This window comes from Dendrobates tinctorius, unplaced genomic scaffold (genome assembly GCF_039654945.1).
Source record: "Dendrobates tinctorius isolate UK_male_01 unplaced genomic scaffold, ASM3965494v1 ptg000128l, whole genome shotgun sequence".
In the NCBI taxonomy this organism is placed as follows: domain Eukaryota; kingdom Metazoa; phylum Chordata; class Amphibia; order Anura; family Dendrobatidae; genus Dendrobates; species Dendrobates tinctorius.
This window is the reverse complement of record NW_027361796.1, coordinates 13,246,280-13,267,794: the sequence shown is the minus strand read 5'-3', so window position 1 is coordinate 13,267,794 and position 21,515 is coordinate 13,246,280. Positions and strand designations below refer to the sequence as shown.

Here is a 21,515-nt window from a genome sequence, read left to right as displayed (position 1 = left end):
AATTCCCTTTATATACCTCTAAGTATGTGACAACCTCTATTTAAAGCTTATCGATACTTAGACAATAAGCTACATTAAGGAAATCAATTGCTAACTTTTTATTTTAATGTGTTCTTTCAGAATTTAATGAAGCGTTAAAAACTAACAATGATTTGCTTGGTTTCAGGACTTTTTGATCTATCAACTGACAGCTGTTGAAGAGCTTGACTTCATTTCACCGGTTTTTGTTTTATTTTTTTTTCCCTCAACTTGGCCTTGTGACTTTCATTGTCAACCTATTGCATGCCATTTTAAGTATTTATTTTGGAAAGATTGGAAACTCTACAAAAAATAACTTTGCAAGATTATCTTTCTACTAAAGCTGACTTTTATACATATATTTAAGTCACTGGAAGAAAACCTGAAATATTTTAAGTTCTCTAAAGCTTGGTGAGTATCGCTAGCAAAAGAAGAAAATGTTCTCAAAGTGTGCTCATGCCATAATACGAAGTGATGAGCGAACATGCTTGGATAACATCTTATCCGAGCATCTGGGAGTGCTCGTATATTATGTTTGCGTGGCTGTATGATTTGCAGTTTTTATCCTGAACACATGGGGATTCCCTAACAAATGTGTTCAGACTAACAGCTGCAAATTATGCAGCTGCAGGGACTCTAAAGGCCCCGTTACACGCATCAATGTCCCAGCGATCCCACCAATGATCTTACGTGGATGGGATCGCTGGGACATAGCTGATCGCTGGTGAGCTGTCACATAGACAGACCCACCAGCGATCAGGACCAGTGAGTAAGCTGGTTTCCAAGGTAAACAGCAGGTATCTAAGAGCTGCGCGGCTCTTAGATACCCGCTGTTTACCTTGGAAACGAGCTCCCAGCGTCACTGATCGTTGGTGTCTCGCTGTCACATGCAGCGATGCGCACTGGCCAGCGGGAGACTAACGATCAAAAAATGGCCTAGGACGTTCGAGCGCGATCAGCGATGCCCGCCAGGGGGGCCGGTCGCTGATACATGTCACACACAGTGATATCGCTGGCGAGATCGCTGTGGCGTCACAAAATCAGCTATCTCGCTTGCGATCTCGCTGTGTGTGACGGGGCCTTAACATAATATCCAAGCATGTTCGCTCATCACTAATCAGTCCTTTTATAGTATTAGCCATGCATTAGGCTTTGTTTTTTCTGGGTTGTGAGGATAATTTGGCATAATGAACATTTGAGAAACGTCCCACTAAAGCTATACACGTGATAAAAATTGTAAATTTTGCTTTTATTCTGCAGATCGCAATCTATCTAATCTCACTTGACTCACCCTTAAACTGCATGAATGCTAGGCTATGTGTCCACGGTCCGAATATGAAGCGCTTTGGATGCAGCGGAAACCCAGCTCGGCCCAAAGCACTGCCCCCTGTTGTACATGTGGTGATGCCGCATGTGTTCATTGAACACATGCGGAATCACCGCATCCTATTCATAGATGGTTATTTATCTTGCGGAGACGGAGCGTCTCCAAAATAGACATGCTGTGGTCTATAAAGACGTGCACGCATAGTGGAGATGGGATTTCATAAATTCCCCTCCACTATGCTGTAACATCTGGACGCTGTGGATTGGATGCTGCGGCTGTTCGCAGCGTCCAATCTGCAGCAAAAACTGAAGGAATGTGCCCCGTGGAAACATACCCTTACAGGTGAGAAAGATGACAGCGGTTTTTGGTTCATCTTAAAAATAAATTGGAAATTGAAATTCCATCTGACAGATCCTTGATATTAGAAGATATTAAACCACAATGGAATACTAAAGCAAGGTAATGCAATGACAATCCTGAAGTGTTGTGCGCATGATCAGTAAATTTCAGTCTATATTTGCATTTTTTAAAATTTTTTTGCAGCATGTCAATTCTCTTTGCGGTTCTGCAGCGTTTTGACTAATTGACTTCATTTGAGTCAGTCAAATCTGCAGCAAAAACTCTAGTGTAAAAAGGTTTGCGTCTTTGCTGCCAAAAATACTGCGAATTGTAAAAGGAGATATCAGAAGGTGTGTGTCTGCGTGGTGACATCTGATGGGACTACTACTCCCATCCGGTTATGTCTGTCACTAGTGATGAGTGAGTATACTCCCTGCTCGGGTTTTCCCAAGCATGCTCAGGTGTCCTCCAAAGTATTTTGGCGTGCTCGGGGATTTAGTTTTTGTCTTATCTGCATGATTTGCGACTTGTAGACAGGCTGCATACATGTGTGGAATGCCTGTTTGTTAGGGAATTCCTACATGTTTTCAGCCTGTCTACAAGATGCAAATCATGCAGATAAGATGACAAAAACTAAATCTACGAGCATGCCAAAATACTCGGAGGACACCCAAGCAATGAGTATACTCGCTCATCACTATCTGTCACATATATAACAGACAGCATGAGCTGATGATGGTAGAATAGTCCCATCATCTGGCACCTGTGTTTAAATGTAAAAAAAAATCAAAACATTTACATAATTACATACATATTCACAAACCATATACAAACTCGCCGAACACCTAATCCCGACGCCCATGTCTCCTGCAAACAATCGAAACTAATAAACCAACATATACTCATTTTTCTGCCGTAGTCCATTTAATACAGTGTCCCATGGCGATCTCACCCGGCCGTCGGTGATACACTGACAGGAGGTAATCGCTCCCACAGTGTATCACTGCACTGCCATGAAAGTTCATCAGCTGATCAGCTCTTGTACTCTCGCTTGTGGCACCGCTGCATGAAAAAACTCACACAGCGGTGCCGTAAGTGAAAGCACCGGAGTTGAAGACTCCATTGAACGCTCACAGCAGCACAGTGATACACTGCAGGAGTGATTTGATTTACCTCCTGTCAGTGTGTGGCTGGGTAGAGAGGTCACGTCTACAGAAATGGCCAGAGTGAGCCTCCCATAAGAGGCGTGGGCGGAGGCCAACATGACGGGGGGGTTGGAGGGTTTAGTGGGGGGAGCCGATATTAAGGCGGGGGAGTTACAGGGTATATAGGGGATGGTTGGGGCGTTTCCCTCCCCTGTTCCCGCTCTTCCACCCAAGAAGCAGTCACACTCACCCAGGATGTCAGGAGTGGATCAGGCCTTGGAGCGGTTGCGGGTCGCAGCCCTGTCGCAGCCTCTGGGCTGGCTTGAAGCGCAGGTGGCCAGGATAATCCCAGGTACATCGACCCCGAGGTCTGGGTACATCGACCCCGCCGGAAGGGAGGGAGTGCCGATCGAGGCGGGTGAGGCCTCCTGAGCGGCTCTCACCCGATGCAGCTCCCCGGGCCTCCCGGGACCCTCCAGGTCGGGCGACGCACAATCCACCCTCCAGCGCGTCCTGGCCTGGGAGGAATCCTCAGGCCCGGCGACGCCCTGCGGCGGTGACTAGGCCTCCGCCTCGCTCCCGGCTGGGGGCAGAACCAGCACGCGCTGAACAACGCAATCGCCCGGCTTCTTCGGGGGCCGCGGCGGTAATGTGCACGCCGCGCGGCCTGCCTCTCCCTCCAGTCTGATGTCGGCTGTCGGCAGAGTGGAGGCCTGCCGTACAGCAGGGCTGGTGACACCATCCCCCAGCGGCGTTGGGGCATTGCATTTTGCGGGGGGTCGCTGCTGCGGAGGCACCGCAGCTGGGCCCGCTTCGGCTCATGGATCCGGGAGTTCCAGGACTTCAGGGGTGGTGCGAGCGGCCTGCAGCACTGCAGGGCAGGCGCTGGCTACTCCCACAGACGGAGGCAGGAGGAATGTTTCAGACCCCCAGGCACCACGGGGGGCCATTGATGCCTCACTCCAGCAAGATGGGACACTGACAGGAGCCTTCAGCGGGGTGTCACAGGCGGCATCGTTCTCCGGGGTCCAGCAATCTGGATCCCCCCCAGGGGCTCAGGCCTCCCACCCTGATTCTTCCCGTGGGGAGTCTTTGGGGTCAGCAACTCGCCGGTGAGGCTGTCATCGTCAGGCGTGACGTCCAGGATGCATCTGGGGATCCAGGCTTTCCGGCTGGAGGGCACACAGCCCCCTCGCAGCCTGGTGAGTATGCTTCTGTGTCCACTGTTTGTCACCCACTTTTGTCGTCTTCGCTGGTAGATGGAGGGCCGCTGGCAGAATCTATTGGTGTTGGGGGTGGGTCAGGGTCGAGTGGTTTAGCTACGGTGGGGGGTGTGAGTGATATGCTTGCCGATGTACGTAATCTGCTGTCACACTTGGAGCGGGGCTTTGTCGCGCCATCACCGATAGCAGCTTGGGTTGGGTCGCAGGCCGGGGGGTCTTCTGGTCAGAGTGGGTTAGAGCCGGCTGTCCGCGCCGTCGAACCTGTATCGGTGCAAACCGAAAAGGAGAAGGAGTGTCGTGTGCATTTGGACGACCAAGCGCATGGTGAGGTGTGTGTGTATGCTTCGAAGGCCCACTAGGGACTCATTTAAAGAAAGGGGTGAAAGGGCGTATTTGGAATGATGAGTATGTTGAAATATTTTCTTTGTTGCCTCTTGAGAAATTTAACCTGGATAAGAGCAAGAAAGAGGATAGCAAGAAGGAGGAGGAGGAAAAGCGCAGGTGGCGTCTGATCCCTCAGACATTTGTAAACTGGCAGCAAGCTTTTGCCATTTTGGCAAGCATCATTGGGGGAAAAAGCCCCGGACAACTGCTCCGCGCTGTTTTGTTACCTGGACGCTATAGGGGAGACTTGCAGAGTGTATGGGTTCAGGCGTGGCTGAGGTATGACGAGCAATTCTGGCAGAGGATGGACGTGCGTCCAGCTATTCGCTGGGACCAGAAAGATATTGGATTGTGGATGCGTGTGATAGCCCAGAACAAGTTTGGGAGCTCCATTCATGGGGGGGCTGGGAGCACCAGCCAAAGTAGTAGCAACTCCAGCGCTACAAGTGGAAGCGGGCAAGGGCAAACAGGGACTCATAAGGTGGGGGTGTTCTGGCAATTTAACAACGGCCAGTGTAAGTTTGGGACAAATTGTAAATTCAAACACCTCTGCTCCAATTGTAATGGCGCCTCACATGGAGCGTCCAAGTGTTTCAAGAAAGGGGAGCCTAGAACCGGGGGCAGAAATTCGCAAGGGGGAGACTCCAGTGAATCTGGAAAGAATGGTCCCCTATCTAAATAGGTACCCGGATAGGGATAAAGCGGCGTTGCTGTATGCGGGATTTAAGGAGGGTTTTCTTATCCCTTGTCCTCCGTTTGATATTCCGCTAGTTTTGAAGAATTTGCGTTCGGCTCTGTCGCATGCCGCGATTGTTTCGGAAAAACTTGAAAAAGAAGTTTCATTGGGCCGTATAGCTGGCCCTTTCGTTTCCCCTCCTTTTCCGGATTTGGTGGTTTCCCCTTTGGGAGTCGTTCCGAAGAAAGAGCAGAATAAGTTTCGGCTTATCCAGCATTTGTCCTACCCATGCGGGAGGTTGGTCAAAGATGGTATTGATCCGGAGATCTGTTCGGTGGTATACTCCTCGTTTGATGAGGCGGCTCGGTGGGTGCGAAAATGTGGTCGTGGAGCCCTTATGGCAAAAACTGACGTTGAATTCGCTTTTCGTCTTTTACCGGTTCACCCCAATAGCATGAAGCTGCTGGGTTGTTTTTGGGAAGGCAGGTTTTTTGTGGATAGGTGTTTACCTATGGGATGTTCGTTGTCCGGTGCATATTTTGAGGCCTTCAGTTCCTTTCTTGAGTGGGTCATGCGCGACGTTTCCGGTTTCGAATCCGTTATTCATTACTTGGATGACTTTTTGTGCGTCGGTCCTGCGGATTCATCGCGCTGTCACAGGATTTTGAATGTCAGAGTGGGTTGCGGACCATTTTGGAGTCCCTTTGGCGCCTGGAAAAATGGAGGGTCCTAGTACGTGTTTGCGTTTTTTGGGGATCGTCATCGACACTGTGGAGTGGGAGTTCAGGCTGCCCGAGAACAAGCTAGTGGATTTGAGGACTGAGTTGGTCCGAGCGTGCTATTTGAGAAAATAGCGTGATCTCCAGTTGCTGTTGGGGAAGCTTAACTTTGCTTGCCGTGTTATGCCGATGGGGCGAGTTTTTTCACGTAGGCTGGCTAGCGCTGCTGCTGGGGTTCGGGCCCCCCATCATTTCGTCAGGTTGTCGTCGGAGCTGAGGGCAGACTTGGCGGTTTGGGAGTCCTTTTTGGAGGAATACAACGGCCGCTCTTTGGTAATGGCGGAGGTTGTAGGGAACGATGCACTGGAATTGTTTACAGATGCGGCTGGCGGAATTGGTTTTGGGGCCTATTTCAGAGGACAATGGTGCTCGGCTCAATGGCCTGATGAGTGGATTTCGGCTGGCCTGGTGCGCAACATCATGCTGTTGGAGATTTTTCCAATTCTTGTGGCTGTGCATTTGTGGGGACGGGATTTTAGGGACCGGCGAGTGCGTTTTCAATTGCGACAACATGGGCGTTGTGAGTGCGATTAATGGCCTTACCGCATCGTCCCCTACAGTCATTCGAGTTTTACAACAGTTGGTGCTATTATGTTTGTCCTTGAATGTGCATGTGACCGCGACGCATGTGCCTGGTATCAGGAATGAGATAGCTGACTCTCTATCTCGTTCGCAGTGGGATCATTTTCGTTCTTTGGCTCCAGAAGCAAAGATCGAGGGGTTAGCCTGTTCGGAAGTGCTGTGGAAGGTGGCTTATGGGCCACAGAGTCGCTGATTAGATTTTCCTTGGCTCCAAAAGCATGGTAGGCCTACCGGGCATCGTGGCGGATGTGGGAGGAGGTCCTTACGGCCGGCCAGGCCAGCGGGTCTGGGCTGAATCAGGAGGGAATTTTGTTGTTCTGGTTGGGGCACGGTGCTACTGAGGGTTGGTCCTGTGCGAAAGTCACATGCTTATTGGCCGGTTTGTCTTTTGGTTTTCGCTTGCACGGGAGCAGGGATTTGACAAAGACATTTTTGGTCAAACAGGTAACATAGTAACATAGTTATTAAGGTTGAAGGGAGACTTTAAGTCCATCTAGTTCAACCCATATCCTATCCTAACTTGCCCTAACATGTTGATCCAGAGGAAGGCAAAAAAAACCCCATGTGGCAAACAGTAAGCTTCACATTGGGGAAAAAAATTCCTTCCCGACTCCACATACGGCAATCAGACTAGCGTGGCAAAGGGTTTCCGCCATTTCAAAAGCGGGGGCGATTTTAAGGCGGCCTGTATCTTTTAACTTATTAGAGCAGTTGGGCCGTATTTTGGAGTCGGTTTGTTCTTCGTGCTATGAGGTTTTGTTTCGTCTGGCTTTCTCGTTTGCATTTTTTGGGGCCTTGCGGGTGGGGGAGCTTGCTTCCCCAAACAATGAGTCGATTGGTGGCCTATTGACCAGGGATGTTGTATTGACCTCACAGGGTGTTGAATTCTGGCTGCAATGGTCCAAGACGGACCAGTCCGGAAAAGGCCGCAGAGTTGTGCTGGGTTGCGTGCCTGGTTCCTCAATGTGCCCCGTTCATTGTTTGCGGAGTTTTGGGGAACATTGTCCCAGCTTGAGCGGTTCCCTGTTGTGCTACGTTGATGGTGGCAGCTTGTCTCGGTACCAGTTTGGCGCTGTTTTTAAGAAGTCCATTCGGTTGTTGGGTCTGGACGATTCCCACTTTGCCTCTCATTCGTTTAGCATAGGAGCGGCGACCGAAGCGGGGGTCTGGGTCCCGCTTCAATACAGCGTATTGGTGGGTGGAAGTCCAATCTGTACCGCAGTTACATTCGGCCTTAGCTTTGTGGGGGGGGTTCGAATTGATCATGGGGATGGGGAGGTGGCTGTGTGGGCTGCTGTTAAATTATTCTTCAAGTATATTTTGATGTTAGTATAGCATTTTTGTTTCAGGTGCTGAGCCGCTGCTGGTCTGGATTTTTGGTCACTCCTTCGTTTATTGGGGAGCGTTGCGAGTGAATGTCAGGAATGAAGGCAGACAGCTGGGGTTTCCCAGGACCGTGGCGGTGGTGCGGTGGCTCGGCTTCAGGGGCCTGGTGTGGCGAAGGGTGTTGCAGGAGATACACGAATGTGCCCGTTTGGACCGTGCACCAGATATTCTCGTTCTGCGCGCTGGGGGTAACGATCTGGCGGTTCGGCCTTTTCGGGAATTGGTTAAGGATATTAAGCAGGATTGCTTGAGGTTGTGGTTGCTGTACTAGGGGGTCACTATCATGTGGTCTGAGATAGTTCCGCGATGGCGGTCGATGAGATCCTTGGTGAAGGTCAATAGGGTGCGGATAAAAGTCAACAAGGCGGTGTCTTTTGTCGTTAGGAACGGGGGAGTGGCCGTGCGGCACTTGGACTTGGAAAAGGGCGAGGGCGACTTTTGGTTGGCGGACGGTATCCATTTAAATGCAGTTCCGATATTTGGGCCCTCGGCCTTCAGTACGGCATAGAGAGGGCCGTAGCATGGCGGGTTGGGGGGTCTCAGGTCATTGAGGTGTTCAAGGCCCCCTCGTTGTGGCAGTTTTGGAGGAGGGGGGAGTCCTTGAAGTCGGTTGAAATTGGTTTTGGAGACTCGGTGTATAGGATCTCATCCATTAAAAGGTATGTTGGTGGTGATCTGGTGAAAGGTGGATGGTGAGTTTTCCGTCAGAAGGGGGCGGATCTCCATGTAGTTTGTGAACAATATTTCTAGGTGTGCTGGTACTCCTGAACCTGTGGGATAACTGCTGGGAGCAAATTGATGGGGTTTGTTCACAGCATTTTGAGCTACTTCACCAAGATCTTGTGGCTTTAAGGACCCCTCCTTCAGTGTTCAAGTCATTGTACTTATGTTATTTATAATACAGTGTTTATTGTTTGTTGGTTTAATAAAAGGCTGCTGTGGCCATATAAATTCCAAAGATAAAATATTAGTGTCCGTGTTTTAGTTTGCGCCGGTATGGGGTTTTTATATTCATGCGGGGTAAGGGGATGTGGAGATGCTCGGTCTCCCCTGAGGTAAACTACTTGACAATACCAACATCAAGGAGATCACCGTGGGACTCTCAGTATTAGGCTGGAGTCACACTGCCGTATTTCTCATGCGATAATGGCATCGCACTATACGGACGGGACGGCACCTCTCCTGAGCATGACGGCGTGATGGATTACTATGCAGCTGTCAAGCTCAGGTCAGGAGTGCCGACAGCCAGTGCAAGTTTAACGATGCAATTCTCATACGAGAAATACGGCAGTGTCTCTGCCCTTATATGGACTGTCAGACCGGATAGTATTATATGTTGGTTTATTTTTTGATTGTTTGCAGGAGATGAGGGCATCGGGGATTGGGTGTTCAGTAAGTATTTGAAATAATCACACAGACTCCTTTATTGAATCTAAATTTACCATAAAGGACTTTTTTACCCTTTGCCACAACAGCACCCACTTGAGAGAGGGATCCGCCCATAGGAACAGGAAACCTACAGAAATAAAAGGGGCGGTCCACCTCTCCTCCTCAGTTCGGTTCCTGTAGGAACCGAAAGACCAACAGAGACGAAAGTACCTGGACCAGAGCATGCTGCCTGTGCGGTGTCCGTTGAATGGCAGGGGCTGTAGTCCAGAGGCAGCGTTGGGGAAGTTCTGTCTATCGGCCTCCCTCCTCGTCTGACAGCTATCCGTGAGGTCTGGGTGCAGGGAGTCTGGTCTCACGTGGTGTGTGGTCGGGTTCCAGGTGAGGCTGTCCCGCTACATGTGAGGAGCAGAGGGAGTGGGGGTTTGGGAATCAGCTGCCCCGCTCCTCCATTAACACATAAGGTCAGCATGCATTCCACAGTGGAACTCAGAAGTGCAGTACGAGAAAGGCAACAGGCTGGTTTCATAGATCTTGTGGGGCACAGGAAAGGAAATCATTGGCAGTAATGCTGCATTCCTGATGGGATGCCGCTTCCCTCCACGGTGGTCTCTCGGCGTTACCAGCGTCTCCTGTTTTTCTAGCAGGTATGGAGCTGGCACAGGTAAGTGCACGATGGAATGCTGTGTTGATGGCCTAGGCCTCTAGGCTGATGCTAGTCTCATGCCTTTGTGCCGAAGCTGGGCCAGGAGCCTCATGTGCTGAGGTGGGTTTTCAGATATACGCTGCTAGACCTTGGACCTCTAGGCTATAGTAAGGCCATACGTCCAGGATGCAACTCATGATTTGAATTCAGTTAGTTGCATGAATCTTTTGACTAGGCTTCAGAGTGACTTTGGTGAAACATGTTTTCCATTGTTTTCTTCAAAAAACAAACGTTTCACTTTCTTTACAACTTAAGTACTCTGTCCATAACACATGGCGTTAATGCAGAAGATTGTTTCCATGAAGACTTCTCTCCAGCTGCAGCTCATTAATTGGCTCCTTTGGGTGGGGTCAGTCTGACAATTGAGATGTACTATTGTGTGGAGGTTTATCCGGAACGCTGAGAGATTGCTCTCTTGGGTGTAACTGTGGGCCTTGTCTCTTGTTTTGGCACCTCCGAGCATGGCCGTTCTCAGTGCCTCATGGTGTCTCAGTGCATCATAGTGTCTCTAGGCATCATAGTGCCTCTAGGCATCACATTGCATTATACTGCTTCTGTGCATCATGATGTGTCATTGCAACTGGGCTTAGCCAAAGGAACATTTATACTTGGATTAGCCTAATAATTTAGCATTTCTTCTGTTTGGAACAGAACTCAAGTGTGCTACTGCCTTGAGTGCTAAAGGCAAGTCTCTTTCATAGTTAACTTTAATGGAAGTCTGTTGTATTATGTTTACCAAAGATGGCATCACTGCAATTTGTACCTTGTGGTGATTCAGCAGCTCTGTGTAATGTACCAAAGGATCCCATACTCGCTACTCTTTCAGCAGTCAGGGCTCCTATGATAAGAGAATCTGTATCCAGGACTCTTGCAGTTGAGAACCTATAGTCCCACTGCCTCGCAGTAGATAATTGCCCTCTGTGATGGGAGGAAACCTGCTGTCCACTAACTAGAGTGGGGTTCCTCCCACCATGGCAGTCTGGGTGTATAAATATCACTCGTATAGAGGTAGTTTCAGATAATCTCTTGTGTAAAGTGGTTTTTACCAGCAGTCCCACCACCACTTGTTTTCATCATTTCCAGAGTCCAGACTCTGTGTCTTTCATCAGTAAAACAGCATTCCAGTGTCTGTCCTGCAGGTCTTCTTGTAGTGTAGTAAGCTAGTCAGTAAACAAGGTTTAATCTGAGCCCAGGAGGACTGATGAAGCAACAGTCCTGTGTTAAGCATGTGCAGCCGATTACTGGTCTGTACGGTCCTCAATGTGTTGTGGCTGAGGCTATCTCCATACTTTAGGCTAGTTTCACATTTGCGTTTTTTTTCGCGGTAATTTAGCGCTAATTAGCACATGCGTTTTTTTTTTCCTATACTTTGCATGGGATGCGCTTATGTGCGCATACACATGCGTTTGTACGCGTTTTACCGCGCATGCGTTTTTTTGCGGTATGTGCTCGGGCGCACAAAATGCAACCTGTTGCATTTTTTGTGCGTCCGATTTGCCTCAAAAAAACGCATGCGCGCGCAATGCGTTTTTTTACAGCAAGGCACCCATTATAAGTCTATGGTGAGCATATGTGCGCATTGGCATGCTTATGTATGCGTTTTTTGCACATGCGTTTTTTTTTTTTAACATTAGTTTAGACAATGGAATTTAGGGGTTTGGGTAAAGTTAGGGTTAGGGTTAGGGTCAGGGTTAGGGTTAAGTATGGTTTGGTTAAGGGTTAGGGTCAGGGTTAGGGTTAAGTATGGTTTGGTTAAGGGTTAGGGTCAGGGTTAGGGTCAGGGTTAGGGTTAGGGTCAGGGTTAGGGTTAAGTATGGTTTGGTTAAGGGTTAGGGTTAGGGTTAGGGTTAAGTATGGTTTGGTTAGGGTTAGGGTTAGGGTCAGGGTTAGGGTTAAGAATGGTTTGGTTAAGGGTTAGGGTTAGGGTTAGGGTCAGGGTTAGGGTTAAGTATGGTTTGGTTAAGGGTTAGGGTCAGAATTAGGGTTAGGGTCAGGGTTAGGGTTAGGGTTAAGTATGGTTTGGTTAAGGGTTAGGGTTAGGGTCAGGGTTAGGGTTAAGTATGGTTTGGTTAAGGGTCAGGGTTAGGGTTAGTAAAGTCATGGTTTGGGTTAGTGTGAGGGGCCACCTAATGTTGGAAAAAAACGCAAACGCGGTAAAAACGCATACAAACGCTTAAAACCGCTGCGTTTTTTTCATGCATGCTCATAAAAATGCTTGAAAAAAACGCAGCAGTTGTATGCTTTTGTATGCGTTTTTCAATGCGTTTTTTTGCGGGAAAAACGCGCTGGAAAAAAAAGCAAGTGTGAAACAGGCCTTAGCTGGGCAATACTTTTTTTTTTTCTTTCTAAACCTATTCTGGGGCTGCAGTGTTTATAATTATCTATTACAATAACTGAAATTCACTGCCGGTATCAGCATGGTGGGACTGGGGAGGAATGGGGCTGGGCCGCGCATGTGCAATAGACCGGGAAGCGCTCCTGCCCCGGAAGTGGGGGAATGACTTCCAGGGCTGAAATGGAAGAGGCAGTAAATATAAAACCTGGCAGTGCTAGAACCACTGATGTGCTGAGAATGCGTTTCCCAGAAAAAAAAGATGGTGGATGCCCTTCAAGCTCCATGGCGGATCGAGCTGGCGTATGCCTTTCCTCCAATAATACTGTTGCCACAAGTCATCCGGAAAATCAGGGAGGAGTAGGTGAGGATAATCTTAATTGCACCATTCTGGCCCAAAAGGCCATGGTTGTCTTGTCTGCAGACCATGATATTATCAGACCCTTGGGTTCTCACTTCAATCCTCAATCTGCTCTCTCAGGGACCATTCTTCCATCCTCAAGTGGAGAGCCTCTACTTGACAGCTTGGAACTTGAAAGGCAGCCCCTGAGATCAAGGTTTTTTTCGGAAGGGTTAGTTAATACACTCCTATAGAGCAGATGGCAATTTGCCACAAAGATTTACACCAAAATATGGAGGAAATTCCTAGAGTGCCATACAACCTCTAACTCTCCGGACGTCCTAGAATTTCTACAAAGAGGCCAAAATCTCTTCCCATCTGTCAATACACTAAAGGTCCAGATATCTGCTCTAGGGGACCTTTTATGGTTATGACATAGCAGGAGACAGGTGTATATCACGGTTCATGATGGCCTGTGAATGCATTAACCCGGTTCACATATCTAGGGTTCCCCCCGGGACTTAAACCTGGTCCTGGATGCCCTAACAGGGCCTCTCGTTGAATCATTAGATTCTGTGTCACCAAAATACTTGTCACTAAAAACAGCCCTTTTAGTGTCCCTGACATCTGCCAGGCAGCGCTATTCATATTGACATTCCAAGATAGGCTGATATTGAAGCCAGAAGCCTTGTATCTTCCAAAAGTGGCAGGAAGATTTCACAGATCACAAAAGATCCTTCTTTAGCGATCTCATCTCTCCAGAACTGGAAAAATTCCACACCCTAGATGTGAGGAGAGTAGTTTTAAATTACATCGAAAGGTCTAGGAGTTGGAGGCAGTGTAGGGCTCTGTTTTATATCCTTTCAGGGCTGCAGAAAGGGGTACGGAGTCACGAGAGGCACCTGGTCCCAAAGGATCAGTGACGCAATCTATCTGGCCTACTCCGTGAAAAATGAAAATCCTCCAGAGGGTATAAGGGCACATTTCGCTAGAGCTATGGCATCCTCCTGTGGCAGAAAGAGGGACATCTCAATCGAATCCATATGTAAGGCAGAAACTCGGTCAACTCCATCCACGTTCTATAATCACTACAGACTCTATCTCTCATCTTCTTCTGACCTAGCCTTTGGCAGAGCTGTCCTCAGCATGGTGGTCCCTCCCAGGTGATGGTCTCTGAAAGTCTCTCAAGTGGGTGCTGTCATGGCAAAGGGTAAAAAGCCGGATTACGTACCAGTAATGCTCTTTTAATGAGTCCATGACAGCACCCACTCACTACCCTCCCTAAATTAGATGTAAATAGGAGCACATAATGGTTGTATATAGAATTGTGTATAGAATAGTATATAGTAGAATATAGTTCCTAGATATAAAAGATTATATTGCATTTTGCCTAATATTTGCGCGGTTCCTCTAATACTCTGAAATCCAACTGAGGAAAGGCGGACCGCCCCTTTTATTTCTGTAGGTTTCCTGTTCCTATGGGTGGATCCCTCTCTCAAGTGGGTGCTGTCGTGGACTCATTAAAAGAGCATTACCGGTAAGTAATCCGGCTTATTATGGGTGTCTGTTTTATAAAATATCACTATGGGGTTAATTGGGGTGTCTTATTGACTCCTCTCCATTACTAACCTGTGGTTTTTAGCCTGGGGGCTGCTAATATCCATGACCCCTTCCCAGGCTATTAATATCCTCCCGCAGATCTCTGCCTAGCCTCTGCTGGTTGGGTTGTGTGTGTTTTTTTTTTTTTTTTTTTTTTTTTTTTTTGTTTTTTTTTAATAGGGATCACATGTCATTATTTTTTTTTTTTCCTGGGGTTACCCTGTAAACTAGCCAGTAAAGGCTAATCAAACAGCTGTGAGCTGATATTAATTGCCTTGGAACCTTTTTATGCCTTCTGGCTCCTTCCCAGAATATTAACATCAGCCCTCAGCACTGCTGCCCTACCTCTGCATGCCAGCTTCCTAGTTTGAGTTGGTGACTTCATCATCCACCAGTGCACACTCATCCTCCTGACTTTGTGTCTTAACAACATGACTTGGTGACAACGGTGTCTCCTCCTCCTTATCCCAAATTTGCTGTCCCCCTGTCATCTTCTTGTGGCAGTGGCTGTTCTAAGTTTTGTGCATCACTAAACAGCATGTCCTCCTGTCCCTCTTGGCGCATGCAGGTTGAGAGGCCACAGTAAAATGTTTTGGTAAACCTCTCCTCAGTGTTCTATTGTGATGTCACTAGTCTCTTGGGACTCAACATAGTGGGAGGAAGGAGGAGCAGGGTGAGGATTAAGTGATCCAGACTTTATGCTTGTGAGACTGGACTGGTTGGAAGACTGTGTAGGGCTGCTTAGCCAGCTGGAAGTATTATCTGCCAAATAACTGACCACCTGTTTGCACTGCTCTGTCTTCAGAAGTGGTGTACTGTGCTTCTCTGCAAAGTGGGAAAGGAATCCATGTGTCATTAATGGGCGTGTTTCTTGTGCTCCAGCATCAGGCGTAGTTGCACCTACCCCACGTAATCTTGGCATCTGTATGCACCATCATCAGCACTTTCACATCCCTTCATGCACGCCTTGTGCATTCTGTAATTGCTAGGTCTCTTAAACCAAGGTTATTTTTGATAAAAGAAAAAAATTGGTCACTTGCACCAATCAAAATGGTTTCAGTTTACCATAATGTAGAAGAATGCAAGTGTATAAATGACAGGCAAATTCAATCCAGAAAAATGTTTTGATGCTTTTTCTGTAATACAGATCACAGAAATGTTCACAAACCATGTAATACGGTGTCTGAGAAATGGAGGCCTACAACATTTTTAAAAGCTTTTGCTAACTGAGTTCACAGAAATTTACTCCACACTATGGAATGGTGTGTGTGACTGAGAAATGTAGCCCAGGAAAATGTTTCAAAGATTTTTGGGTCTGTTATATAACACAAAGGACTTCCAAAGCACAATACTTAATGGATGATAATATATTGCATTTTTCCAACCCCCACAAGAAAATAGCTGCAGATTGTTATTGTCGTGGTATATTACCATGTATACTTGCGTATAAGCTGAGATTTTCAGCCCATTTTTTAAGGCTGAAAGTCCCCCTCTCGGCTTATTACTCGAGTCCTATGCGCCAGGGGGTTGGTGGGGGAGCCAGGGGTGTCAGATTATACTTCCCTCCCCCCCGGCGCGTCTCTGCAGCCCCCTGCTTCTCCCACGGTTTCTGGCGCCTTCCTTCAGTGGTCACATGGTACCGCTCATTAAAGTCATGAATATGTGCATATTCATGACTTTAATGAGCTGTACCACGTGACCGCAGAAGGAAGGAAGAGTTGCCGGAGACCGTGGGATAAGCGGACTGCAGAGACCGCGCCAGGAGGGGGTAAGTATATACGATATTCCCCTGTCCCCATTTCATCGCTGAGCGCTGCTCTGTCCTCTATCTGTGATGTTCAGGTCAGAGGGCGCGATGACTTATTCAGTGCGCTCCGTGTCCTCTGCCTAACAGTCACTAACAGAAGGACCTGGAAGATAGAGCGGCGCACAGCGGTGTAACGGGAACAGGTGAATATCGCAGGTGCAGGGGGCCTGAGCCAGCGGTGACACTGGCACCTGTCCCCCATAGCGTGCCGGTGTCCCGGCCTGCTCAGGACACAGCCACCTGGCCCCCAGCGTTGAGAGGTGAGTGTGTCTTTTATGTTTTTTTGCAGCTGCAGCAGCATATGGGACCTATTCTATGGAGCACATCTTATGGAGCAGCATATGGGGCATAATCTATGGAGCTTCATATGGGGCCATTATTAACCTTTGTGCAGCATTATATGGGGTGTTTTTTTGTATGGAGTTTCTTATGAGGCCATTGTTAACCTTTGTGTAGCATTATATGGGGCTCCTGATTCAATATGGATATTCAAAAACATTTAACCTACTGATGTCTCAATTTTACTTTTATTGGTATCTCTTTTTATTTTTGAAATGTACCAGTAGCTGCTGCACTTTCCACCCTAGGCTTAAACTCGAGTCAATAAGTTTTTCCCAGTTTCTTGCGGCAAAATTAGGGGGGTCGGCTTATACTAGTGTGTGTGTGTGTGTGTGTGTATGTATGTATTTATGTATGTATGTTCAGTGGACTGCACATGTGTAATCCCTGTCTACAGACTGGATTCTGTCATTCTTCTTGCTCCTGCGATGCCCTTTCCCTCCCTAGGCTAAATGCAGGTTGTATGTGCTGTGAGTACTATGGTTCAGCTGCAGCACCAGTATCGACACTACAGGCTTTTGATTCATTATAATGTGCACACACACCTAGACAAGCGCTCTCTCCCTCCAATACGAATTGTCACAGAGCTGTGCAATAGTGTCAGTGTGCTGAGCTGGGTAGCACCTCTTTAATAACCCCTGAGTAGAGTTGAGCGACTTTGGTCGGATCGGGTTTCGTGAAACCCGAATGAAACAAAATAAGTTTCAGATGAAACTCGTCCGACTAGAGCAAAACAAAGTCGGAGTTTCGTCCGAAACCCGACCCCAATGCAAGTCAATGGGAAATAAAAGTCGGACGAAACTTCGACTTTTTTTGCTCTAGTCGGACGAGTTTCATCTGAGACTTATTTTGTTTCATTCGGGTTTCACGAAACCCGATCCGACCAAAGTCGCTCAACTCTACCCCTGAGGTAACATGACCAGCCAATCACAGTAATGCCACAACAAAGATGGCTACGGCATTACAGTGACACATTTCTTGCCGTGTAATGAGCACATCTGAGCCCTGCAATAGTCGAGTGATGGCAAAGTATCACCAACCACTTCTGCTCATCCCTAGAGTATATCACTGAGGTCTTCTAGGTCTGTATCAAACTTTTTTCTTTTTTTTTTTTTTAGCCCTGCCATAATTTTGTAGTGGTATATAAACATAGGATAAGGTTGGTAAGCTGGCAAAAGTCAACAGCCCACTTAAAAACCATGCACTGAAAGGCTTGCCATGAATTTTAAATGAAAAACTGGTCCAAAAATGATCTTGGTCACTTGTGATCACACAGACCAATGTATTGTTGTTGTTATTCCATGGTGCTTTACATGTATGCAGAAGGCTGACTTTAGTAACAGAATGATGAGGTTACTTCTGATAACATAATGCGTGGCATGACATATGTTCAACAATGTTAAATGTCAACAATCTTTTTTTGATAAAAAAAATTCAACACATCCAAAAAAAAATAGTTAATTGGGTAGTAGATACACATCTGAAAATCCAGTTCATGCAACAGGCCTCTGTACTGATGTGACATATACAGAAGTTAAATTTGACTTAAATTGATTTGAAGAAAAAAAAACGGTAGACAGTCCATGTTATGTCTGGATTTTGTGGACTTTTTTTATTGTATAAACCATTATTCCCCACTTGAATGAAAAAAAAAAAAAATTAAACTCAGTACAGTTGCCCATGACATGCAGGCCTACAGCCACAAAGCACTGGAGGTGAACTATCTTCCCCCTAACAATCCTCAGTTAGGAGAACGCATTACATTAGACTGTTGGGCAAATCTGTCAATCTCTGGTTATGGCGAACTTGAGTCTAGTGTCTATGGATGCCGTAACTACTATGTAAAGGGTATGTGCTGGCACATGCCGTATTTTTAGAGATCTCTGAATCCTACAAGTTTTTTTCAGGCGGAAGATTATTCAGGACATGCTGGCATCACTTTTTTTCCCATATTTACGGTAAATTAGTATAAGGACTCTGTTGGCCATGAATAACTGTTCAAATTAAGTACAAGGGTTCAGTGTTTCATGATGTGGCTAAACATTTAAGTGCACCTCCCCAGCTTTTTTTTTGTTTTTGTTTGTTTCCCCTTTTCCACCAGCCCATTTTCTTTCACTGAAAGCTTCGGCTTCATATATCCAGAGACAGGTGGACATAGAATTCGCACAGGTGGGAAGCTGCACTTAAATGCACCAAGTACACGAACAGTTATTCACTAATTTTAACCACTTGGCATTTTTAAAAACCTGAAGTGATTTAAAAGCAGCTCAAAAGACTGAACATATGAACAACTATTCATCTTAAAACTGCAGTGCATATGTTCATTCTTTTTTGTTTAGCACTTTTTCAGGTGGGTTACATCTTGAATAGATGTCATGTGATCATACTTGGTCAGGCTTGGCAGTATGGGACATGACCACTTAATGTGCATAGGGCAGCATGAATGCCGAATGCGGCCATGATAACAAGCAAGCTTAATCAGCATCTCAGATTAAGGGTGAAGTAAAGGCCCCGTCTCACTAAGCAATCTCGGTAGCGAGATCGCTGCTGAGTCACAACTTTTGTGACGTAACAGCGATCTCACCAGCGAGATCGCTGTGTGTGACAGCGATCAGCGAGCGGCCCCCCTGCCGGGTATCGCTGATCGCTGGAAGAAACCTCTGGACATTTCTTTGGTCGCTGGTCTCCCGCTGGCCAGCACGCATCGCTGTGTGTGACAGGCGGGAGACCAGCGATCAGGTGTAAAAAAAAAAAAAATAATAAAAAATATAGTTATTCTCACCTTCTGACGTCCTGTTCAGCCATCCTGCCTCTCTCCATGCTCCGGTCCCAGTGATCCTTTGCACGAATGACCGCGAGACTTTGTTATCCCTCGAGACCGTGACATCTCGCGGTCATTCGTGCAAAGGATCACTGGGACCGGAGCGTGGAGAGAGGCAGGATGGCTGAACAGGATGTCGGAAGGTGAGAATAACTATTTTTTATTTTGATTCAATTTTTACAGCGATGGCAAGCGATGCCGAGCGCTCGGCATCGCTGTGCTGATCGCTGGTGAAGCTGTCTGTGTGACAGCTCACCAGCAATCACATAGCGACTTACTAGCGATCCTGACACCTTGATATCGGTGTCGGGATCCCTGGTAAGTCTCTTAGTGTGACGGGGCCTTAAGACTGGTGTATAAATCAGACTGAGATTGGAATACAGTGCAATGATTGGCAGGAGGCTCACATGAGCGTGACTGCTGCAGAGAAACGCATGAATTTGTCATTCTAGGGTCAGGCGACCCATGGCCATTCTGTGCACTGCAATACAATCTTGGTCCGATTTATAAGGCCATTTGACTTCACCCTAGGGTGGATTTCAGGTGTGTGTATGTGTAATGAAAAAAAATAAAAAAATAAAAATATATAATTATTTTTTTTTAAAAAGTGCTTGCTGCCTTATAGTGCATTAAAATAAAAAGTAATGTGTAATTGTAATTCTAATGCAGCAGGACAAATATCAGCTATACAATCACTGATAAAATACATGAAATCTATTGCTGCTGCTGGCACCTCTCCGAACTATGAACTTGAATCTATTTGCAGACTAACATACTCCTTTTTCTAAGCTGCAGTTGTACAACACATTAAAGTCTAGACTATTTGTTCAGTGTTACTGTCATGGCTCATTTTCTGGATTCAATCTAGTGACCTTTTTGCTACGTTGTCGGTTTCCATCTCGGCTAGTTTAGTCTTTTTTGCAAATGCTGATGGATTCTTTTTGTCTTGGTTTTCCTTTCTTGGTTGGCTTCTATCTCTCTTTAGTTACCTTTCACTTGCCTACCTTGCTGGCTATACTTCAAATAGAATGGTGTTTGGAGTTCCAGCTCCTCAGCTAGGGGTTTACCTTGTCTTGTAAGCCCCAGTTTTTTCTTGCTGCAAACCTGTGAGTTTTCTTTTCCAGCACCCTTCCCTTCTCCATGTTTGGTCAGGGAGGAGATAGCGTATAATATATATATATATTTTTATTTCTTATGTATCCCATTTATATCCTTTGATCAATGTGTTAATTTCTCACCCTGGGTACTAGTGTCTCCCTGCATGCTTTCATCTAGCTTTTGTTGGATCTGAGGAAGTGTATTTAGATGTGAGTCTAGAGCCTTTTCTAGTCTGTATATGGACCATTTAGGTACAGCTGCAGCTTCTCTTTGGTAAATATTTCCCTTTGGAGAAAGAAGGATTTAGTTCAGCTCACCCCTCATTGATGCTGCAGCAAGGACACCACTCCACTTGGACATCTTGAAATGCTTCAAGATTCTGAGTCTAAGAGCGTATACCGCTCGAAATGCGTACAGAATCTCCTGGGCACTCTGTGCGGCTATCCTATGTCAGGGTAAAAACTGCAATGATGACTATAGCAGCCATGCTTGTATTTTAATGAAACAAATTAAGAAAATGCTGGATTTTACTCCTTGAGCTGGACTTTCCTTTTTCTATGAAATATTTCCCTCCTTGGTCACCTGTGTGAATGTGTGAGCATGATCATAAGTTTTATTGCTTTCTCTCCTTATCCCTACTGATTATGTGAGCTCTGACCTCCCATCACTATCCTAAATCACTTAAGGGGTGTGTGCACACGCTGCGGATTCTGCTGCGGATCCGCAGTGGATTTGGTCTTGCGGATCTGCAGCAGTTTCTGCTGCGGTGTACAGTACCATTATAATCAATGGAAAACAAAAAACGCAGTGCACACGGTGCGGAATTTTCCGCGGTTTCAAATCCACAGCATGTCACTTCTTTGTGCGGAATCCACAGCGGTTTCAAATCCACAGCATGTCACTTCTTTGTGCGGAATCCACAGCGGTTTCACACCTATGGTTATGATTAAGGGCGTCTAGCCAGAAACGCGTAAACAATGTTCTGTTGTCTGAACAGCACTCAATAAATCACCAGAGCACTTCAGCTGGATCACTTCTTCTTTTATGGTTTCACACCTACTCCATTGTCCAGGTGTCAAACCGCAGGGGAGAAAACCACAGGCTAATCCGCCGATAAACTGCAGGTCTTTTGACCTACGGATTTACCTGCAGACTTTGCAAAATCCTTGCGGACAATTCCGCAGCAGAATCCGCAGCGTCTTCACACACCCAAAAATAAAAATGGCTT

General features: G+C 46.8%; 1 protein-coding gene across 3 annotated transcripts in view; it reads left to right on the top strand.

Annotated features, from left to right (window-relative positions):
- The window catches only part of LOC141047559 (uncharacterized), a 101,377-nt gene that overhangs the window by 47,419 nt on the left and 32,443 nt on the right, over positions 1–21,515 (top strand). For 2 of the 3 annotated variants that reach the window (XR_012219833.1, XM_073542661.1), the window contains exon 2: positions 167–429. The exons of the other annotated variant lie outside the window; for it this stretch is intronic. The gene's annotated coding sequence lies outside the window, so the exon portion shown is untranslated. The remainder of the gene's footprint in view (positions 1–166; positions 430–21,515) is intronic. 3 annotated transcript variants of the gene reach the window in all.